Source organism: Lepisosteus oculatus, chromosome 14 (genome assembly GCF_040954835.1).
Source record: "Lepisosteus oculatus isolate fLepOcu1 chromosome 14, fLepOcu1.hap2, whole genome shotgun sequence".
In the NCBI taxonomy this organism is placed as follows: Eukaryota; Metazoa; Chordata; class Actinopteri; order Semionotiformes; family Lepisosteidae; genus Lepisosteus; species Lepisosteus oculatus.
In genome coordinates, this window is record NC_090709.1 from 19,887,318 (window position 1) to 19,900,324 (window position 13,007).

Genomic DNA, 13,007 nt, shown 5'->3' on the forward strand with positions numbered 1-13,007 from the left:
TTATCGTGACCTTTTTGAACGTGATTATTAGACACCCGTTAAATCTCAACCGAGGTTTCTTGAGAGATCTTCAGCGAGCGAGTATTAAAAAACTACGTCGCTTCCAACCTCTGCTGTCACTGTAAACTCGGACGTGATGTTCTGCAGAGTTGCAGTGTGCCTTTCCTCTTGTATTCAAGAGTACTCACTGTGTGAGCTCCTCACTGCGTGTTCTGTACTCTACTGTGATTTAATTTAGATGATTACGTGGAGTAGAGTGACAAGATCTACTTGAACACTTTCGGTTTGTGAAATGAAACACTTAATACACTACTGTAAATACAAGTAATGGACATTTAAAATAACCAAGTACAGCTAGAACAGTGAAAGATTAAAGACTATTTAGAATGACATTCACAATAGACTTAAGAACAGCACATCCGCCCGAACAGGGACTTGAACCCTGGGCCCTCAGATTAAAAGTCTGATGCTCTACCGACTGAGCTATCCGGGCTCTGAAAGAAAATCGACACTGTCGGGATCCTCGCAAGTCACGTGTCTCTTGTTCCGAAGAGCAGTCATACCTGACCCGTCTGGAATGACCACTGACAGACTTTATCATGAAGCGACGGCACCACTCCCAGTAGAATGAGTGAAAAATACAGCATGACATGGGTAGTTAAGGGGCTCCCACAATCCATCTTTCCTCACATTACTGATTTTTTTCAATAGCATTTGGACCTTTTTTCACATTCAGATTTTTTTCTCATTTAATAAAATCTTTTAATCAACAACATTAAAAAGAAAACAAATGGAACGTTTTTTGGAACAATAATTAAAAAAAATATTTCAATGCCTTGGTTGTATACGTGTGCACACCCTTTATAAAGGGAGTTGCAACAGTGCTGAAATTTAAAGAGCATTTCTGTAGAGAAAACAGCCTTGATGTTAAGCTTAGGGAGCCTGTCTTTTCGAAATTCTATTTCTTGACACCTTGCACAGCCTCCCGACAGACTAACAAATATTTGTTGGAGAAATTGGCTCACACACCGGAAGACACTAACGTTTATTTACGTTAGAGTATGTGAATAACAGTTTAACCGAAAAAGTTTGTCATTGTGATTTTGTTAAAATTCAATAAATCGTCTATCAACAGTTAGAATTTATTAAGAAATTGTTTTATTTCATAAACTATAAGACAATTCAGAGAGTTTATAGGTCATATCCGTCGCTTATGTTCTTTTAACTCTAGAGTTCAGGATCCAAACCCAGCTGCGGACGATTGTGTTTCTTGAATCTCTTGTAATCATCAAAAGTCGATGTGTAGTCCTTCAGTACTTTCTCGAGTTGTGCCATGGATATTTTATACGTTCAATACTTGTCATGCTCTTTTGCATTTTCCTTAACAAACGGAAAAAGTGTTTGACATCTACACGAAAGCACTTGTAACAGTACAGGACACGCAGTGAGGAGTTCGTGAAGCTCTCAGTTTAGTGCGGAGTTTAGAAGGAGGATTCACTCGCTGAATGATCTAAGAAATCCTGGGTGAGATTCAACAGGTGTTTTCTGCAACAGCCATGACAAGTGTGAAGCAATCTCAGGATTTCCTGAATTTGAACTAAATTATTAGTTCAAATAATTTAGGATTTAACAGAACTAAATGAGGTACATTTAAAACAGCAGCGCAACTCTGCAGCACGTCGAGTGTGCCTGCATTTAATTGTGTAAACCTGGCTCTCTCTGAACACAAGCAAAGAGTTCTCACTCAACAGAAGATTGCGATGTGAGTACTGTAATATAAAGCACCTGGAGATGCCAGGGATTGAACCCGGGACCTCATACATGCAAAGCATGCGCTCTACCACTGAGCTACATCCCCGATGGAAAAGGTAATGGAACAGACTTGTCCAGATGCTCACTGATCACAATCCACCACTCACGAAGAATGCCTGCAGTTTCCCACTTGTGCGTTTCCTCTACTACAGAGTAAATGCATGGGAATGAAGAAATAAGGAAGGAAAAATAATCGCATCGAAGCTTTCAGAGACTGGGCACAAATGAACCAGTTATTTTTATATCCAGTCACACAGGCGACGGTGGTTAATTCCTTGATGGGGGAGAGCTTTTTTTACCTCCTTGCTCGACTGTCTTTCAATTCTGTTTTATTTGAAAGCTTTTTGCATCTTTTAAGTGCTCTTGATTAAACTATGCATAGAAAAACAGCACTACTGATTATTTTCATGGGCCGATGCACACTTGTTCTGTACAACTCGAGTGATAAAGCCCTGTCTGCAAATATTGTAGAAGAACATAAAAGGGTGAAACAACGCCCCAACCACAGGAATGGTAACAGGCAGGATCGTGTCTTGTCAATGCACACAGGCGTTAGAGCTGAATAATTTACTTTTAGTGGTGTTTTTAAACAAAGATGGAACATGTTATTTCTATACCAGGAAGAAAGGAGCAGACTTTAAGAGGCAAAAACGACACCTTATCAAAGCTAATATCAATTAAAATGACATCACAACAAAAGAGTGGAGCCTTGAGTGAATAAAATTAGTTTTCATTGGACGTATGTGTCTCTATAACTTTGTTGGTGAGAGAGAGGATTGTGATAATTTGCAGGTGCTTCTCGGAAGTGCGTTGGTGGTACAAGCGCCTTCCAAATAATTGAGTCGGGTTTGAATCCTCCAGTACAAACCCAAATCTTTTCAAGATAATTTGTGGTCCGCTAACACATCTTTTGAAACACTACAACAGGTAACACCCCGTGTGAAACATCATGAACATCTGTTAAAGCCTGAGTTTTACATACTCTAATGTAAATAAACGTTAGTGTCTTCCGGTGTGTGAGCCAATTTCTACAAAAAATATTCGTTAGTCTGTCGGGAGGCTGTGCAAGGTGTTAAGAAATAGAATTTCTAAAAGACAGGCTCCCTAAGCTTAACATCAAGGCAGAAAAAATGCTGTTTTCTCTACAGAAATGCTCTTTAAATTTCAGCACTGTTGCAACTCCCTTTATAAAGGGTGTGCACACGTATACAACCAAGGCATTGAAAGTTTTTTTTTTAATTATTGTTCCAAAAAATGTTCCATTTGTTTTCTTTTTAATGTTGTTGATTAAAAGATTTTATTAAATGAGAAAAAAATCTGAATGTGAAAAAAAGTCAAAATGCTATTGAAAAAAATCAGTAATGTGAGGAAAGATGGATTGTGGGAGCCCCTTAACTACCCATGTCATGCTGTATTTTTCACTCATTCTACTGGGAGTGGTGCTGTCGCTTCATGATAAAGTCTGTCAGTGGTCATTCCAGACGGGTCAGGTATGACTGCTCTTCAGCACAAGAGACACGTGACTTGCGAGGCTCCCGACAGTGTCTATTTTCTTTCAGAGCCCGGATAGCTCAGTCGGTAGAGCATCAGACTTTTAATTTGAGGGTCCAGGGTTCAAGTCCCTGTTCGGGCAGTTGTGCTGTTCTAAGTCTATTGTGAATGTCGTTCTTAATAGTCTTTTATCTTTCACTCTTCTAGCTGTACTTGGTTATTTTAAATGTCCATTACTTGTATTTACAGTAGTGTATTTAGTGTTTCATTTCACAAACCGAAAATGTTCAAGTAGATCTTGTCACTCTACTCCACGTAATCATCTAAATTAAATCACAGTAGAGTACGGAACACGCAGTGAGGAGCTCACACAGTGAGTACTCTTGAATACGACAAGAGGAAAGGCACACTGCACAGCTGCAGAACATCACGTCCGAGTTTACAGTGACAGCAGAGGTTGGAAGCGAAGTAGTTTTTTAATACTCGCTCACTGAAGATCTCTCAAGAAACCTCGGTGGAGATTTAACGGGTGTCTAATAATCACGTTCAAAAAGGTGACGATAAGTTTTTTTTTTAACTAGGTAGCCTTAATGACAACACGGTGTGAGTAGATCTTAAAGCAGCTGCAGAGTACCCGTAATGGCAACACAGTGCTTTGAGTTCGGCTTTTCTTATTTCTTCTACAGAACCAGTGGAATCGGAATATACTGATCTGCATAAGAAGCGCTTTCGGGTTCTGATCATTTTTATTGAGCGCTGCTCTAAGTACCACAGGCAAGATGGCTGGTGGTCTTAGGCGTTGCGTTCAGGCCGCAGTTAACCCTGGAGACGTTTGTTAAAATCTCACTTCTAATAAAGAGGTCTTTCTCGTTAGAGTAGAAACGATAGAAGCCTTAAGCGGGAAAAAAATCACAACATCTCGCATTTCACGTGTTTAATGTTAACTGTCTCACTGGTTGCCTCGGTGATTGATGGCTCTTCTCCCTCGCAGGGTGACGGCAAACTTCTTCAGAGAGGGAATCTCCCACGCACGGCTTTTCTTTATCAAGAGCTGAGACAACAGAAACAGACTTCCAACTGACATGAATTACTTCTTGAGCGTTTATGACTTTCTTGAAAAGCTGAGAGCAGGTGAAAAAGTCTTTGGAAATGAGGCAATGACTGCTGACAGTAAACAGAGCTGACGCTCAGCTGCAGACAAGCGCTCCTCGTTAGTATAGTGCTGAGTACCCCCGCTTGTTGCGCGGGAGACTGGGGTACGTTTCTGTGACAGGTCGCTGGTTTAGTTTTTTAACAACCTGACTTCACTTAAAAAGTGTGTACTGTGTCCTATGTTTCGGACTTGTTACAGCGGTAGAATATGGAGATCATCTCCAGTTTTGAGCTCAACTGCAACAAGAAGTCATGCTAAATGTAGTATAGTGAGTAGATATCGCGAGACAACAGAACGAGAGAGTAGAAGGCGGGAATATATGGTGTAAGGGCATGATCTGTGTAGTTAACAAAATAGTTAAAATAATATAAAAACGTATTTTTATTAAGATACAAAACATTTATTGCAACGAGAGATGAGTGCTTGACGGACTCAAAGCGGGCAGAACACTGCAGATTTTAGTTCTCTTGCTGGTAGAAACGAACTTTTGAATTTTAGGACTTTTCGTTTAGCTAGCGCCATGGAAGATATGGCAGCCGCGCCGAGAAGCTTTGCTTATGCCCAGCTTTTTCTACCGCTTCCACTGAACCTCGGAGCTCCGGATTTGTATACGGAATACAAGATATGGATGGAGTCGTACAGATTTTTTTTAAATAGCCAGTGGATCTACAGAAGCTCAGGATGCTGTGAGACGTGCTACATTACTGCACTGTATCGGGGCTCCCGTGCAGCGGATTGTTGCCAACCTCCCTGGAGAAAAAGACTGTAGCTGTCTTAGACGCTTCCTTTACACCGCGGAGAAAAGTGGTTTTAGAACGGCATAAATTTAGGCAGAGAACTTAGTCTCAGGACGAATCTGTTGATGCTTTTGTGACTGCACTAAGAGAACTGGCTAAATCTTGTGACTTTGGAGTATTGGAAACTGACATGTTAAGAGATCAACTTGTGGAAAAATGTGCACATAAGAGACTATAAATTGCTGCAGGAGGAAGGGCTGACACTAGAAAGAGCTCTTACAGTCGCTAGAATTCATGAAGCAGCTCAAGCAGAATCAAGAATGCTTTCTGACCACAGTGACAAAGTGACACTGAACGGGGCGCTCGCTCAAAATTTACAATCAAAAGCCGAGCAGCAGGACACAGTCATGCTAGAGAAATAGAAGAACAGGGGACGGCTGACATTACATGTTACAGGTGCGGACTAACAACGCACAAAGCAGATGAATGCGGAGCGTGAACAGCAAAATGTCTACACTGCAAGAAAACAGGACATTGTGCACATGTCTGCAGAACATCACGTCCGAGTTTAAGGACAAGTATCCCTTTTATTGTTGTTGCTGCCTCCGGTTTACATTTGGCGATGTAAACCAGATTCAGAAAAAAATAATTTGAACAACCTTATTCCCATGCTTACAAGTAGGCGTGGTGGCCAAGTGGTAAGGCGTCGGTCTTGTAAACCGAAGAGTGTGGGTTCAAACCCCACCCGTGCCTGTTTCATTTGTCACCGCTTTCCTTTAGTTTCAAAGTTTTAAAAAAACTCACAATGTAGGGATCTCAATAGTAAGAGAACATAACTGTCGCCAGTGATTAGTATTCTTGCATATCCTGCCTTGTTTTTTAGTCGACAAAGCTTGTTTCTCTTCACACCCATCTTCTGAATGATCGCCTCAGCATTGGGAAGGAACGTGCGCTTTGTACAGCCCCCGACTCCATGGTCTGATCACATACAGATCGGGTGAGCTGTCAGTCCAGGTTGGAAGGAACGTTCGAAAGCACTAAAAATCTGACTTAGAAACGAGAAGACCGTGTTTTTTTAAACGAGTAAACGATAAAATAATATACTGCCTGCAAGACTATGTCAAGTTCAAGTTCAAGTTTAAAGTTCAAGTTCAAGTTTATTGTCATTATACTCATACACAGGTATATGGTATAACGAAATGCTATTTAGCAAGCTCTCGGACATAAGTAGTACAAAGAAGAAAACACAACAACAATACAATTGTATAACAAAAGAAAGACAGAGACAACAGCCGATGTGCAAAAAACAACAGGCAGCGTGCAAAACAACAAAAAGGTAACAGGTTATATGCAAAAACATGCATCAAAAGAATGAAATAAAGGGATAGAAATGATGGGGAGTGAGCTTTTGACATGTATGGTAGAGGTAGATTTTCAATGTGTGTTTGGGTTTTTTGGTAAGAAAGAAGGCACCGTGAGGTTCAGATCATAGGTGAGAGGTGAGGAGAGAGTGAGAGAGGCTGGGAGTTTAATAGTTTGATAGTGCGGGGTAAAAACTGTTTCTGAGTCTGGTAGTCCGGACCCGAATGCTCTGGTACCGTTTTCCATGTCATGCTAAACGCCACAAATTGTGTTTGTCCAGTCGTATCAATCATCCTAAAGTTACAGAAAATTGGATGCGACTGGTGCAATCAGCACACATTTTTTCAGGATAGTCGAGCGGTTTAAAACAGCAAATTCACAGCTTCGTGTCTTTTAAGCTTTGTGTTTCACTCTCCAAATAGAGGCAGGGGTTCAAATCCCACTCCCGACAGTCAGGCGTTTTACCCTGTCTTTTTTGCCTGCTTTTACACTGTTTCAGTCTTGTTGTGCTCGCTGACAATCACAGTACGAGGAAAACGGAGAAACTGCTTAGCAAAAACATAACGGACAGAAAAAAGCTTCATAAACATGTGAATGTGATTAGCAGCAGTAAGGTATGCATTCAAATGTTTAAGGCTGATTTATAACAGCAGCAGAAGAAAGTTGCAGCACAATGCAATTTGTGAGAATTCATGGGTTTTTATGCTGCTTGGACTTCTTTCAAGCCTATGAGGTGACCCCCGTTTTATTTTCATTTTCAAACTTCAGAACCGAATAACAAAAAGGTTTCATGTGTGACAGCATTCCGCTGCAAATACCGTTTCCACGATGTATTCAGCGACGGGAATGAAATATTTTAGTGCTGGCTCAAATGCGAGGAATTTCAGAAAAACCTGGAAAAGCAACGCTTGCAGTAAATGACATATCTAAAGCGTGTAGTCAGCATGAACAGAACAACGCAATGCTCTGTAAAAACGATCTGAAGCCGCAATTACTCTTTTATCTCAGGTAGTTCATTCCGATACGATGTTTCCGCAGACTAAATGAAATGCCGAACTCCAAACATGTTGTTGCCATTATTGTACTCCTGCTGAAAGAAGAAAGAAAGAAAGGTGTCCTAAATGAACTTTGTCGCCCGTGGGAGATGTCAAGTGCATTGGACATGAAAAGTTCCCGATAAAACCCATTTCTGTACGTTTCTCTTAGTGTCGGGGCTCCTATTGAATGTAAAGGAGGCAACATGCTCAGCCAGCCGACTCAGCGCTAACTTAACGCAGGTGTCTCAGAGCGGAATTATTCAGAACAGGAGCCTCTACTTCTTTGTATACTGAGCTTTCGGGTGAACGTCAAAGTGAAAGACAAATTCGCAATTTTCACTTTTTGATTAAGGAACAAGAAAACACCATCCTTCAAACTGGATTCAGACCAGGGACATAAGACATACTCGCTGTTTTTTCTACAGTTTTAAGAGCTAGCAACTGAGCTATCGAGAGGTCTAAAATAAACGTTTTGTCACACGCGTAGCCCAATGTAGTGTAGTGTTCCTCTTTATTTAAATCCCAGTTCGACATCAAAATACTCACTCCCCATAGTCTCGTTTAGTAGAAGAAATGCAGGCTTCTACTCTATTAACGTCAAGAGTTCTTCTAAAACATTTGAAAGGATATCAGTGCAGGCGGAAATTGACTCTTTTTCTTCATATGATTTGGTTTTGATTTTGAATCGTTATATTATTAAGTTTGTGCTTTCTCTGTTTTTATCGTATTGTGAACTTATTTTTTAAACAAATGCTTACAAAGGCAAACAGGGCACACAGTACAAGCTAAATACTCCAGACTGCGTGTAAAGTCCTCCTTGAGGTATGCTTTCAAAATAGCTGCACCAGGCACTTGGACACAGATAAACACAGGGATTTAAAATTCAGGAATATGAATGGTCAATTGCATACAGTTGGGTTTTTTTCGTTTTGTATTTAGCGATTTGTGTATAAATCTTTTAACAATTCATTAAAATGCTAACAATATGTAAAATAAAAACAACAGCAACGTTAAATGCCAGGGAGACGGGCAGTTTTTTTTTACAATCAGATTCCAATCTCTAATGCTGTGTTTGAGAGCTGTGTGTGAGAGCTTACTGTACATAACTTTCCTTTTCTCACATTTTCTGAAAACTATTCCAAAGGGGCACCCGTCACGGACGTCCAAAGGGACTAGCCATGGGGAGTAGGAGAGCGGAAAAAGACCCATATGCGTAGCGGCGAGACGGGAAAAAGGCCCGGGCTCATTAGTGCAAAGAGTTCAGGAATGCCGTAAAGAAACCTATGCCTTCTCGGCCTTTTGGCTAAGATCAAGTTCAAGTGGCATGCCCGCAGTTCTTGTCTTTCCAAAGGTCTAGAAGGCGATCGAAGATTCTGAAGAGTGCTTGAGCTGGTATTGCTCTACGTTGAGCCTAGGGGGTTAAGGCCAAGCAGCAGCTGAGCTGGGTGGAATCCGGCATCAACGTTCTCTCTCTCTGCTCTCTCCTCTCCTCTCCCCTCCCCCTTTCTCTTGCTCCGCCTCCTTGGCCTCTTGGCTGGAAGTGGGTACACGTGGCCTGCCCGCGGTGCTTGCTTTCTTCCTCGAGACTCGGAAGCGCTATCCGCTCCCTCTCTCTCTCGCTCTCTCTCTCTCCCTCTCTCTCTGCCTCTCTCTCTGCCTCCTTGGCCTCTTGGCTGGGAGTAGGTACACGTGGCCTGCCCGCGGTGCTTGCTTTCCACCTCGAGGCTCGGAAGCGCTATCCGCTCCCTCTCTCTCTCGCTCTCTCTCTCTCTGCCTCCTTGGCCTCTTGGCTGGGAGCAGGTACACGTGGCCTGCCCGCGGTGCTTGCTTTCCACCTCGAGGCTCGGAAGCGCTATCCGCTCCCTCTCTCTCTCGCTCTCTCTCTCTCTGCCTCCTTGGCCTCTTGGCTGGGAGCAGGTACACGTGGCCTGCCCGCGGTGCTTGCTTTCTTCCTTGAGACCCGGAAGCACTTTCCGCTCTCCTCTCTCTCTCTCTCCTCCTGCGCCTGCACCTAGCTGGGCTTTGCCCACAAGGACAAAGGCCAGGGCTCCCTCGCTGCTCCCTTTGCTCTCTCTCTTTCCCTCCTTTTTTTTTTTCTCCCTCAGAGATGGCAGACAAGAGGACATTGATCCGGTTCCACTGGACAAAGAAGACGGAGCCGATGCCGACTGCAAAGGCCTTCTTTATGACCTTCCTGCGAGGGATCTTGCAGTTGGTGGCCGGAGATCTCTACTGCCTCCAGGACAACAAGGCAGAGAGATACATGGAGGCCTACATGGCTACGGATGCATCGTACGAAAAGGCAACGAGACTGATCAGGGAGAAAGGTAAGCACCCTGGTTTCTCTGATTACAGGCCGGAGCCGATGAGGAAGACGAATCAGAGGACCATCACGGTTTGCACATACAATCCCTACGTACCAGCGGAACGGGTAACAGCGTACCTAGGGAGGTATGTAACCGTGGTGGGAAAACCGACAGAGATCAGGGACAAAGGCGTCTGGTACGGCAAACGCCAGTACCGAGTCCTCCTGAAGGAGGACCCAGAGTGCGTTGACGGTTTCCAGCACCCCCCGGCTCGCTTCAACATCGGAGCCGACAGGGGCTACCTCTACTACCCCAAGATGCCGGATTTTTGCAGCAAGTGCAGACAGTCCGGCCACAAGACAAACACATGTGACATCGTCAGATGTCACAACTGCAATGAGGACGGGCACCTGGCAAAAACCTGCCGGGCAGCCAAAAAGTGCGACAGATGCGGCGCCGAGGGACACCTCCTTAGCCAATGTAAGGTAAGCAAACCTTCGTTTGCGCAGGTGGTGGAAGCCGGCAGGCAGAAACCGGTCTCCAGACAAAGGGAGAGGGCTGAGAACAAAGAACCCGCACCTCCCCCGCTGAGAACCGAAACTGCCGAGGCCACACCCCCAGCCGCATCGGTGCCACAAGATGGCCGCCAGGAAGAGGGACAAGACGGCCGACCGGAGTAAGGGTCCTGGATAACTCCCAGCAAAAAAGGAAAGCGATAGCGGGAGAAGAGACCCAGGGTGGACCCACTTTCGGAAGGACAGAAAAAAAGAGTGGTAAGGGAAAACCGTTTCCTCGTCCTAGAGGAAACGGAACTTTCTTCCCTCGAGGCCCAGGAACAACCGGAGGAGGCTCCCCAGGAAACGGAACCCCCCTCCCCCGAGTCCCACGGACAAAAGGAGGAGGCAGCCCAGGAAGTTGGAACCCCCTCCCCCGAGGCCCAGGAACAACAGGAAGAGGCAGCCCAGAAATTGGAGCCCCCTTCCCCCGAGGCCCAGGAGAAACTTGAGGCCCCCGAAACTCCCGGAGAAAGGGAAGAAAGGAGCCTTCCCGAAGCGGTGGCGGAGAGTATCCTCGAGGACGACGAGGATTATTTCGAAGCCGGCCTGGAGCCCGGACTGATGGTAGGGCTGGACCTGTCCAGCATGTTTACATTTCAGTCCCCAGCGAAACCTGGAGGGAGCCCAGCATATTCCCCCCAGGACCCGAACGAGAGGAGTTACATCTAGGCTAAACAGTGCCCAGATGTAGACTCCCAAGTTTCAACTGTAAGTACAGAGAGGAGGTTTAACTTTCACTAGTTTAACCATGACTGTGAAACTAACCTTCCTAACAACTAACGTGAGAGGGCTGAGAGACCCCGTGAAAAGACGGGGAGTCTTTCATGATCTGGCCTCAAAGTCTTTCTCAGTTTGTTTCTTACAGGAGGTCCACCTGAAGGATGAAAGCGACAAGCTGACATTCACCAGGGAATGGACGAAGGGAGAATCATGCTGGAGCGTAGGAGGGGTCCACTCTTCCGGAGTGGGAATTCTCCTCGGAAACCCAGAGATGACGCTGGTTTCCTCCTTCTCGGTGGTGCAGGGCCAGATCCTGGTCGCAGACATCGACTGGAGGGGGCAGAAGTTGAGAGCAATTAACGTCTATGCTCCAACAGAACCCTCTATCCTGAAGGAAGTGTTTGCTGACCTGGCCAGCTGCTGCACCACCAACAGACAGATGGTGCTCGGCGGGGACTTCAACGTCGACCGGGAGAAGGGGAGCGACGCTAGCTCGGCAGAGCTGGAGTCGCTACTCAAGCAGTTCTCCCTGGTAGACGGCTTCAGACGGTGCCGCCCTAACGACGCCGGAACGACCTGGAAAAACTCCCGGGGAGTGTGCAGCCGCCTGGACTACATCTTCCTGCACACGACCTGCTCCCTGGAATCGGCGACGGTGTCCCCGGCGTGGTATTCCGACCACGGTCGCTTGACGGTGGTGGCTAACACCAGCCTGCCGGCATTCGGTCGTGGGTACTGGAAGCTGAACTGGGAGATACTGGAGGAAGACGACTTCAGGGCACTGTTCCGGAAAGACTACGTGAGCTGGGTTGATCTGAGAGACGGCTACAGCTCCGTGGTGGAATGGTGGGAGTCGGTGAAGGACGGGACCCGAACCCTGGCGCAGATGTACTGCAGACGGAAGGCGGCCAGGGAGAGGAAGGAAGCTGCACGTCTCCAGAGGCAACTCGAGGAGGAGTACAGCTCGGCTAACGGGGGAGGAGCCTTCAATTCAGCCCGGGCACGGGACCTGAAGGAGAGGCTCCGCAAACTGCACACCGAGAAAGCCAAGGCTTTCCTGGTCAAGGCACAAAGTGAGCATTATGAAAATAATGAAACCTGTTCCTCCTATTTCTTCAACCAGGTCCGGGGAGCCCAGAAAAAGAGGGTGATCCACAGCCTGAGACGGGGAGATGGAGAGGAAGTGCTGGACGAGAGCGACAAAGTAGAAGCGGCCACCGCTTTCTACACGGAGCTCTTTTCAGAAAAGCAGACGGAGGTGGAGGCAGGCGATGCTTTTCTGGAGGGGCTGAAGGCACGAGTACCGGAGGAGGTGAGGGAGGACTTGGAGGGTCCGATAACGGCCGAGGAGCTGAAGGCGGCGTGCTTGTCCATGGAGAATGGCAAGGTGCCGGGGCCGGACGGACTCCCCAAGGAATTCTACACCTGCTTCTGGGACACCCTGGCGGCAGATCTGGTGGAAGTGGTGCAGGAGATCTTCCGCCGGGGGAAACTCGGAGACACCATGAGGGAGGGCGTCATCTCCCTGCTCTTCAAGGGAGGAGACGCCGCCGACCTCAAAAACTGGAGGCCGATCACGATGCTCTGCGTGGACGTAAAGATCCTGTCCAAGCTCCTGACCGGCAGACTGAGAACCACCCTCCCCCACATCATCCACAGCGACCAGACGTGTGGAGGGGCAATCCGTCAGCTGGAACCTCCAGCTGACCAGAGACGCCATCGCCTGGGCCGAGGACCGGAACGTGCCCATGATGGTGGTCAGCCTGGACCAGGAGAAAGCCTTCGACAGAGTGAACCACAGCTATCTGTTCAGGGTGCTGGAACGCTTCGGT

The 13,007-nt window shown here is 46.2% G+C and overlaps 4 non-coding genes and 1 pseudogene across 4 annotated transcripts; 3 read left to right on the forward strand and 2 right to left on the reverse strand.

Annotated features, from left to right (window-relative positions):
• LOC138242516 (zinc finger protein 271-like) overlaps nt 1-13,007 on the forward strand; it is a 681,240-nt pseudogene that overhangs the window by 242,918 nt on the left and 425,315 nt on the right.
• On the reverse strand, nt 421-493 carry trnak-uuu (transfer RNA lysine (anticodon UUU)). Its single transcript has one exon. It is a non-coding gene; the product is annotated as a tRNA-Lys (tRNA).
• trnaa-ugc (transfer RNA alanine (anticodon UGC)) lies at nt 1,787-1,858 on the reverse strand. The gene has a single exon. It is a non-coding gene; the product is annotated as a tRNA-Ala (tRNA).
• trnak-uuu (transfer RNA lysine (anticodon UUU)) lies at nt 3,373-3,445 on the forward strand. Its single transcript has one exon. It is a non-coding gene; the product is annotated as a tRNA-Lys (tRNA).
• On the forward strand, nt 5,875-5,946 carry trnat-ugu (transfer RNA threonine (anticodon UGU)). Its single transcript has one exon. It is a non-coding gene; the product is annotated as a tRNA-Thr (tRNA).